Source organism: Rattus rattus, chromosome 5 (genome assembly GCF_011064425.1).
Source record: "Rattus rattus isolate New Zealand chromosome 5, Rrattus_CSIRO_v1, whole genome shotgun sequence".
Taxonomy (NCBI): Eukaryota; Metazoa; Chordata; class Mammalia; order Rodentia; family Muridae; genus Rattus; species Rattus rattus.
The window spans coordinates 69,893,946-69,902,857 of NC_046158.1; the positions used below are offsets into that span (position 1 = coordinate 69,893,946).

The following is an 8,912-nucleotide window of genomic DNA, read 5'->3' on the forward strand; positions in this document are numbered from 1 at the left end:
ATGCAAGGTAACAACTTCCTTTAAAAGCTTTCTCTAAATGATGTTTATGAACAGCATAATCAGCTGTCCACCTTTGCACTCCTCACTCTTAGGCCTTTTGGGAATTTTGAAGATACAGTTTACCTTTTTCCTTGCAGTAGCCACTGTCTAAGCACAGTGTCTCCCATGGGCAATATTACTGTTGAAATCCAAAGAGCCTTAAGGACTTTAAGGACTTGAAAGAAATTTCCTTCTTTGAAGAACAGGAAGAAAATTTGACAATCTCTAAAGAAGCATTGTACATTTTTGGGGGGAGCTGTTTCTTGATTCTTGATAGGAGACATAAAGGGAACTGTGTGTGAATTTGATGTGTGTGTGTGTGTGTCTGTCTGTCAGTCTGTCTGTCTCTCTGTCTCTGTCTATGTGTGTAGTTGTTACAGTTTCAATATAAAGTGTCTACAGTGGACTCACTGTTGAAGATATGGTCATCAGCTAATGGCAGTATTATTTGGGGGATGGGTTATAGATTGTTTTGGCATATTTTTGTCTTGTTGGCTTTTGCTTTTATGCTAGGACATTTTTCATAAAGAGAGAATTTAAAGATTGGTGGATAAAGAGATAAGGAAGTTCTAGGAGAAGTTGAGGGAGGAAAACGGTTAAAATATATTATATGGAAAAATAAGTATAAAGATTAAAGTTCATCATTCTGAATGTAACAGAAGAGAAACTTTGTAAGGCAGCTGGAAAATATATTACTTTTGGAATTTGGAGAGAAGATGTTATCCTCTAACACTTTTGTTTTAATCAAAAATAATGTCTCTCTTCCATCATGTCTAGAAGATTCTGTATACAGCAGAGAATATCAAAAGTGTCACAAGATGCAAAAGTGCAAAGAATAAGAATTGTTGTACCCAGCTATAATTGTGTAAGCGAAGGGTGTTGGGCTACCTGGAAGAGAATGTGGGACAAGAGACATGAAGAAGGACTCCTAGATAAGAGTCTGATCAAGGTGACAATTTTATTTTTCCCCAAGGCTGAATTTATACCATAGCATGGGTAACAGAGGGAGGGGGGAAGTAAGAAACATTTACGCAGGCTAAGGACACAATATTCATGTGGTCAGGGAATCGGCTGATGTTGACAGGATGTCAGAAACATCTCAGGTTTGTCATATCTATTAGTCAGCAGGATGTTGGTTTTTCAGAAAGATTACAGGTCATCACATTGGTTATCTTGACATATCATATTATTATTCATTTTGACCACTCTAGTGCAGAGTGCTAGCTTGAGCAGAACACAGACTTGTCAGCTGGAAACCATCACTGACTTTGAGTCATTCATCCTCAAGCACCCCTCCCTCAGGATCCCTGACCAAGGTCCTGGGCATGGAACTGCACTGAAATTTGATTTGTATAACCCATGAGACACATATGACAAAAGATAAACTCTTAATTGATCTTAGATAATAATATGAACAAATTCATAATTCATGACACAGGTATTACTCAAAGTCAGATTTAATATTTTGACTTTATTTGGTTATTCATCATTTAATCTGACATACCATATATTTGGCACAATTAAATTATCTGCTTTTTCTCACCTGCTTGTACTATTACTAATGATACTAGAGTTATATATCTGCCTAATTTTTAAACTAATATTTAACTAAGAGAAAATATTATTTATTTCAAAATATTAGAAATTGAATTACCACTGTAGTTTTATTGCTTTAAAGTCTCCTTACAGTTTGAAACTATCGATCAATTTCTCATGTATCCATGTTTTGGTTACCATATTAGTAGATGATTTTAGAATCATATAACATATAATTTTTATAATATAAATTTAAAGGTACATATTATTAAAACTATCCCTAAAAATTAAAATGCTTTCATATGTTCTGAGAAAAAAATAATCAGAAAAGTAATATTATGGTATATGTAAGTTTTACAATATAAATTGTCAGTGAAGTAGTTCTCAAGCATTATCAAATTATTTTACCTTTTTCATATTAGTATATATAAAAGTAATACAAATGAAGAAATTTACTATTTATAGCATATCTTTAAAAGTTAAAACATCTTAGTATTACCAATGAAGTAGAAAATTTGGAAAAACAAATAAAAATCTATGAAAAACCAAATATAATTAAAGAAACTACATAATCAATTTATTGAATTAAATATCTTCTAAGAGTCAATAGAGAAATATCTATAATTTTTCAGTCATGTTTATATAGTTGTGATTAAGTTTCAATTGTTGCTTCTGAAATTCTCTTCTTCATACATCAGTGTTTTTGCACAGAGAATAATAAAGGGAATGCCAGAGGACTCTTTATCAGGGTACTGTCTTCTAAGTAGACCATTCAAGTGTGTTGGTTCATGTTCTGCTCATTCTGTTACTTTGCCATCATGTCAGGGAATTTGCTGATCTTTCACTTAGATATAGTTTTTTATTTAACCAGCCAACATACCATTTCCTCAGTCATTTCATTTTCTATGGATATTTTCTAAACCTTCAGTGTGACATCCAAACTGATTGGAAATCTGCTAGTGAGAAAAAACAAACCTCACTTTCACAAACTGCATATAGCATGTCTTTGCATCACTTCTGTAGGATTATTGAGGACTTAATCCTAAGAGTCATGACTTTTGACCATTGTATGACCATCTGTAGGCTTCTTCATGATATGGTCATCATAAGTAGAATACAGGTGCCATGTCCTGACTTGGTCTTACTGGGTTGGTGAGGCTGAGCACTCCTTTTTCAATGTTGTTTGATAGTCTGTTTATTGTTCTGTGACCCTATTGAAATAGATAACTATTACTGTGACACTTGCCCTTTGTTGAACATTGCCAGTACTGGCACTTACTTTACTAGAGTTCTCATTGTTGCCAATTCAGAAATTGTTGACTTTGTAATCTTGGCTCTTTGTTTTGTTTCATATGTAGTTATGCTGTTCACAGTGAGGTATTACTCAGCAGAGGAGACATAGAAAACTCTTTCAACTTGTGGGTCCTATATCTCTGTGGTTATTTTATTCTTCGGACCTTCTATCTTTTCCTACCTTAGATCACCTACTACTTTCCATGAGGACAAAATTGTTTCTACAGTTTACACCATCATTGTTCTTGTGTTTACCTTCTTTATATATTATCTAAGAAATATAGAGATGTAAATTGCATTAAAAACCATATGGCATCAAAGACATTTTCAGAAGAGAAACATAGCTTTTTTGTAATATGTTAAATAAATGCATGTAGTACAAGAAGAAATACAAGGTTTAACTATTGAATATCAATTACTCATTCATAACCAGAAGAGTAGATGGAAAGAGAGAGTCCTAAATGAAAATGTGTTGTCCAATTGAAAATGAGTAATGCCTTTCATATTAAAATTTGTGGGGTGTTGGAAGGGTGACTACAAAGTATACTACATTTTTGTGTTATTGCAGAACCATTGAAGTTATTTTATTTTGATTCTTATATGATGGTCAAAAAATTTCAGCCGTATTTATAAATAAAATAGTTTTCAAAACACATTTTATCAATATATTTTATATTCTAATAAGATTATGTAAATCAATCTTGCATGGTGACAGTCTTAACTAAATTATATCAAGGTCTAATCAAACATACTCAACCTGTGGGGGAAGATGTATGAAACATAATAGGTTTTATTTCTTTTGAGTAAACATTTATTAGTTTCAACACTCTAAGACCATGTACTTGAGTAAATCATTTCATACAGAATAGTTCTGAAGTATACACATGAAAAGTAAATTCATTCATATTCTGATGTATATTACTAAGAAATTCTTTTCTCTTGAAAAAATAAGTTGGTTGTTGTTTTGGTCTTACTTATTGTATTAAAAGGTTTTATTTGGATGCTTTTATACCTGGATGCCTCTATGTTCCTTTTTCTTCCCTTGTTCTTACTTCTTTATCAGTTGTGTTCTCCTCTGTCCTGTCTTTCCTCCATTTAAACTGTCTTTCTTTCTATAGTCACATCAATCATATTCTATCACCCTGTAGACATATATGGTATTGTCCTTTAGTGAGGGGAAGCCCAGTAGTCATATAGTAAATGAGAAAAAATGTTTCTTGATTTGAAGGGTCTTGTCAAAAATACGTAGTGAGTTGTTGGCCAGTACTGTCCAAGAGACTCTCAAAATACACATCATCTTGCTATTGTTCTAGTTTGCTCCAAGAGGTGAAAAGTAGCTGCTTATGAATGAAGAAATCCCGTACTTCCGAAAGAGTCCCAAAGACCCCTGAACAGGATCACACTGAAATGACTCCTCCTTCAGGGTTAGCTTTCCTGGTTTCAGACAGAAAAATGAAACACAAAACGAACAATTAAACAGGCAAATGTGCTTCAAAAGATGGAAGCAATCAACACTCAGCTCTGAATCACATCAACAACTAGCACCACTCAATAACATAAAGGATAGAATAGTGGGATAGAGTAGTGGCATGTATACCTTGGCAGTAAACAGCAGCTCTCTAACAGAGAATGAGACCCACTTCTTAAGAAGAAAGCCATGCTTAACACTGGAAACCTATCTAACTGCTCAGTTCTAGTCAACTCCTAGATAGTGAGAAGTTCCAGAAACAATTATTAAACTAAAACAGCATAGTTCCAAACAACAATCTGAATTTACCCTTTGTGTACACAAGTAACTGTAGTCTTTAACCTTCAGCAAGGAAACACTCTGCAAGTTATGGAGGTAATTACTGAAAATTACTACCAGTCAAAATTCAGACTTATGGAGTCATCTCTCAATGACTCCTAAAAATCACTTCCACACCTAAGGCTTGGGAAACATTAAGGAAAGGAATTGGAAATATTGCAAGAGCCAGTAAAAAAGAGTTTTCAGTGATATGTTATCTCCTGAGAAATTCAGAATATAGTATAAATTCTTACAAATATGACTGCCTAAACAGTAGCAAATTATGGACACCTAAATAGACATAGTAAAATGGATAGGGAGAAAGGAGTGGTAGTGTATCACCAAGTCTCAACATTCCATAAAGAAAATTCCATATAGGAAATTTAGGAACATTTAGAGTATGAAGAATAGTTTTTACCAGGGAAAAGCATACCTATTGGTTACTAAACATCAATGGCCACCACTGTATATATACATGTAAGTATCGTTATATTGTCTAAGTAGGTTTTATTTGTGAAAATGTGAATGCATAGCCATGCAAAATAAATTAATAAAAAAGAGGTCATCAATTTGAAAGATAGCAAGGGGAGTTGTATGTGAGGGTTTGAAGGAAAGAAAGGCAAGGAAGAGACGTAATTATGCTCTCAAAATAGAAAGAAAGCTGAAAATATTTTATAAAAAATTAAAAATAATGGTCAATATATAGAGAACAAAACACTGTAGTATTCAAGCCAAAATGATACATTGCAAGCCATAACCACAAGATTCAAGGGACACAGTAGAAAGTTAGATGGAAAAATTTTAAGTGTCAGAAGACCAGGACATATGCTTTTAGATAAGAGATTCTATTTATTACAGGGAAATTATGTTCATGATATCTTCACAATCTACTCCATTAAACAAGATTTGTACAAGCATAATAATAGCTGACACGTCAATATGGATGGAGGGAATATATCCAAGGACCCACCATTGATAAAGAACTATGGAAAATTAATGGTTGCTAGGATAGTAACTGTGCTACTCTCTCCAAGGAGTAAGAATTGGTGTCTCTAATACACAGAGAACACAAGAATATCTCAATGAGAGAAGATTGAACAACTCAGGCTATAATATACTAATGAAATTGTCAGTACCAAAAAGATGAAGGCAGCAAACATATAAAAGTTGTACAACACCATTTACCATGAGATGGATACAGTTTATAATTACACGTTCAACACTTCTTTATCTTTTGCTCAACCAACTTGGCTCCACCAGGTGGCTTTAGTTCATAGCTACATAGCCTGTTAGAATTAGTAGATAAGAAAACAAAATCAATGCTCATGACTTTAAGAGTTATAAGTCTTTATAAATTCTGTTACCAAAAAGAAAAATGGTTCCATAAATAAAAATTATATTAAGAGAAGAGAGAAAATATATAGTTTCACTGATTATGCCAAGATCAGGTGAAGCAGGAGTTACAAAATAAAATAAACCTTTAGATTTTTCTCATCATTCACAAATATATTGTAGATGTTTCCATATATATATATTTGTCATTGCTCTTTCAAACAACAAAGGTCCAGTATGCATATACAAATTCACTAGATAATTCAACTAAAATCTGAAACTTTTCTGCATATACATAATTTAATAATCTATTAAATGGGAGACGTAGCAAATATTGATTTGGATATATGTTGTTGTAATTCAGGAACCTGTGTCCTTATTATTTCATTTGCTTTCCTACTTTGTTCCTAGGCTAAACTGATCCCATGCGAATTTTGTATTAGTAGTCTTTAAGCATTTTTATTTTGTCCAATGACATTTAATGTTGTCTTGCATTATTGCATTCTTAGATGCAGTATTTAACAATATATAAATCCTATTGTGCACCAAGCAGCATTACATGATAGCTGAGGCATTGGAGAAATAGTAAAAGTAATTAAGAAAAGAAAAATAATATTGACATACACATTTATATATTTTGAAACATTGTTATTATATCATTTCTATGGTCATTCACAACAATTTTAGATGTCACAAATAAGCTCTTATTATTTTTCTCAACCTTGTAAGAAATTCTTATAGCAGTTAGTATATGTGACTAACAGGCATTATAGATATTACTAGGCATAGTGTTTGTGTGCACTGGTAAGGATACAATCACATTTTACAGTGTCTCTATAAGTTAAATTCTTATAAAATGTAGAATAATTATTATTCGCCAGATGAATGCATCATCAAAAGGCCTAAACACTCAGAGGATAATTTGAATGTACTTGTGTAGTATATGTGAGATTTCACATTTGATTCTAAGAATCTAAAAAAGTTTGGAACAACTTCTTTGTAGTACTTAGTAAAGGATAACATAGTAAGACTTCATAGTTAAGGAATAAAATCAAGGAAAAGTCTATGAAATTGATAAACTGAAGATAAAACAAACTGACCAGATTCTAGTACTTCAAATATAAATTAAATTTATAGCATTGTAGTGGAAGTATGTTAATTTTATAAAACTTAATGTTTATGAATTTTAAACTAATTTATTTTATTGTATTTAAATTATACTCAAAATACCTAGAGTAAAATAAACATATATGCTTTAAACTTTCTTTCTTCTTGTTCATTTATTTCTTTTATTCAATTTCCAAACACTTAAAACTTACAGTATTAACTTCTTAATCTGTTAAATGCACCTCATAAACTTAACTTATATTAGTAAAAATATATGTTTAATTATTCATAGTAGGTTAGTACACTTTAATATCCATATTTATTATTTTTGAATGGGTGTATATGGATGTGGTCCTGGGGACTGGATCAAGGGCCTCGCACATACTATTAAAGTATTTCACTTTAGTTATATCTCTGAATATAATGTTAACAGTTTTACAGTTAGAAACTTACTATGAAATATATCTACAGCTCCAGATTCAAATGGTCAATCTAAAACTCAATTCTGTCACACACACACACACACACACACACACACACAATATATATTCTAATCTTTAACAGTGCTCAGATTTTGCCTGTCATTCAAAAGTTTATTTCTTATATTTCTTCCGTGGTAAATTTTAATGTGACTTTGACCGCATTATTGGACAGAGTATTCAGTAAATAATATGACAAACATCCTCATAATAAAAAGGAAGGGGCAGGTGAAGCAATATGTCTCTGACAAGATTTCCTGGGAATAATTGCATCTGTAGTTGCTATTCTAGTATATTAGTTTTGTTAAATTGCTCAGTTAGCAAATCCTTCAGGGGTGATTAGAAAGAGGCATGGCCTTTGTCCCTCTGGAGACTGGGTATCTGTGCATATTACCGTATACCTATAAATATTTTGTGGAAATAAAAGGTGTTTATTTCTCATATATTCCTAGGAAAATTTTCAAAGATGAATTTTGAAATATATTTATACAGTCAACTGGGCATTAGGAAGATATTATTTAACAGACAAAGAGAGGAGAGAGGAGAGAGGAAAGAGGAGAGAGAGAGAGAGAGAGAGAGAGAGAGAAAGAGAGAGAGAGAGAGTGAGAGAGAGAGAGAGAGAGAGAGAGGAGTCTTTTTAGCCCTTCATAGTAGAATCTAACTCTGGGCTTCTACAGGATTGTCTGTGGAGTTTTTCCTCCCTCCATAGTTTTGATATCTGAAGGCCAGAGTAGATGAATCCAGAATACAATTTAGGCTGTTAAAACTTAAGTCTCCAATTTACATGGTACTGATTATCTTGCATATGATTCATGACTGCAATCAATCAAAACAGAAAGAGTAAACTATGAGCAATGCATTGGAAACAGTCTTCTTCTCCAATAGAAAGGGTAAGTTTATAAATCTAATTAAACTATTTCTCTTTTCTGCTATTCACAATTAGCTCATCTTCATTTTCAATTCTCTAAAACCAATATAACCCAATCACGTTTTCTCCATTGATAACAAAGTAGTAATAATTTGTGTTTGTTTTTCTTATACTGTTCTCTAAGAAACTAGACTTTGCAGACTTCTTTGCAGAATGAGGTGTCAGGACAAGAATAGATATTTGGCCTGTGGATAGGCAGTCAGTTTGCACTAAAGCTGCTGTGACAGAATTGGATATTGATGAGACCAGTGTTAGGTTAGGGTCCAGAAAAAATTTCTGTTTAAAATTCATCCTGTGGATTCAATGTAAAAGCTAGTACAAGGGAAAAAAAGACCAACTAACAGAATAATCACAAAACCCAATTCTACTTCAATCATAAAATACTCTATAGTACTTCGTTAACTTTTCCTTA

The 8,912-nt window shown here is 32.5% G+C and overlaps 1 pseudogene; it reads left to right on the forward strand.

Annotated features, from left to right (window-relative positions):
• Nucleotides 1-808: 808 nt before the first annotated feature.
• LOC116900884 lies at nt 809-3,160 on the forward strand (annotated as a pseudogene).
• The last annotated feature ends 5,752 nt before the right edge of the window (nt 3,161-8,912 follow it).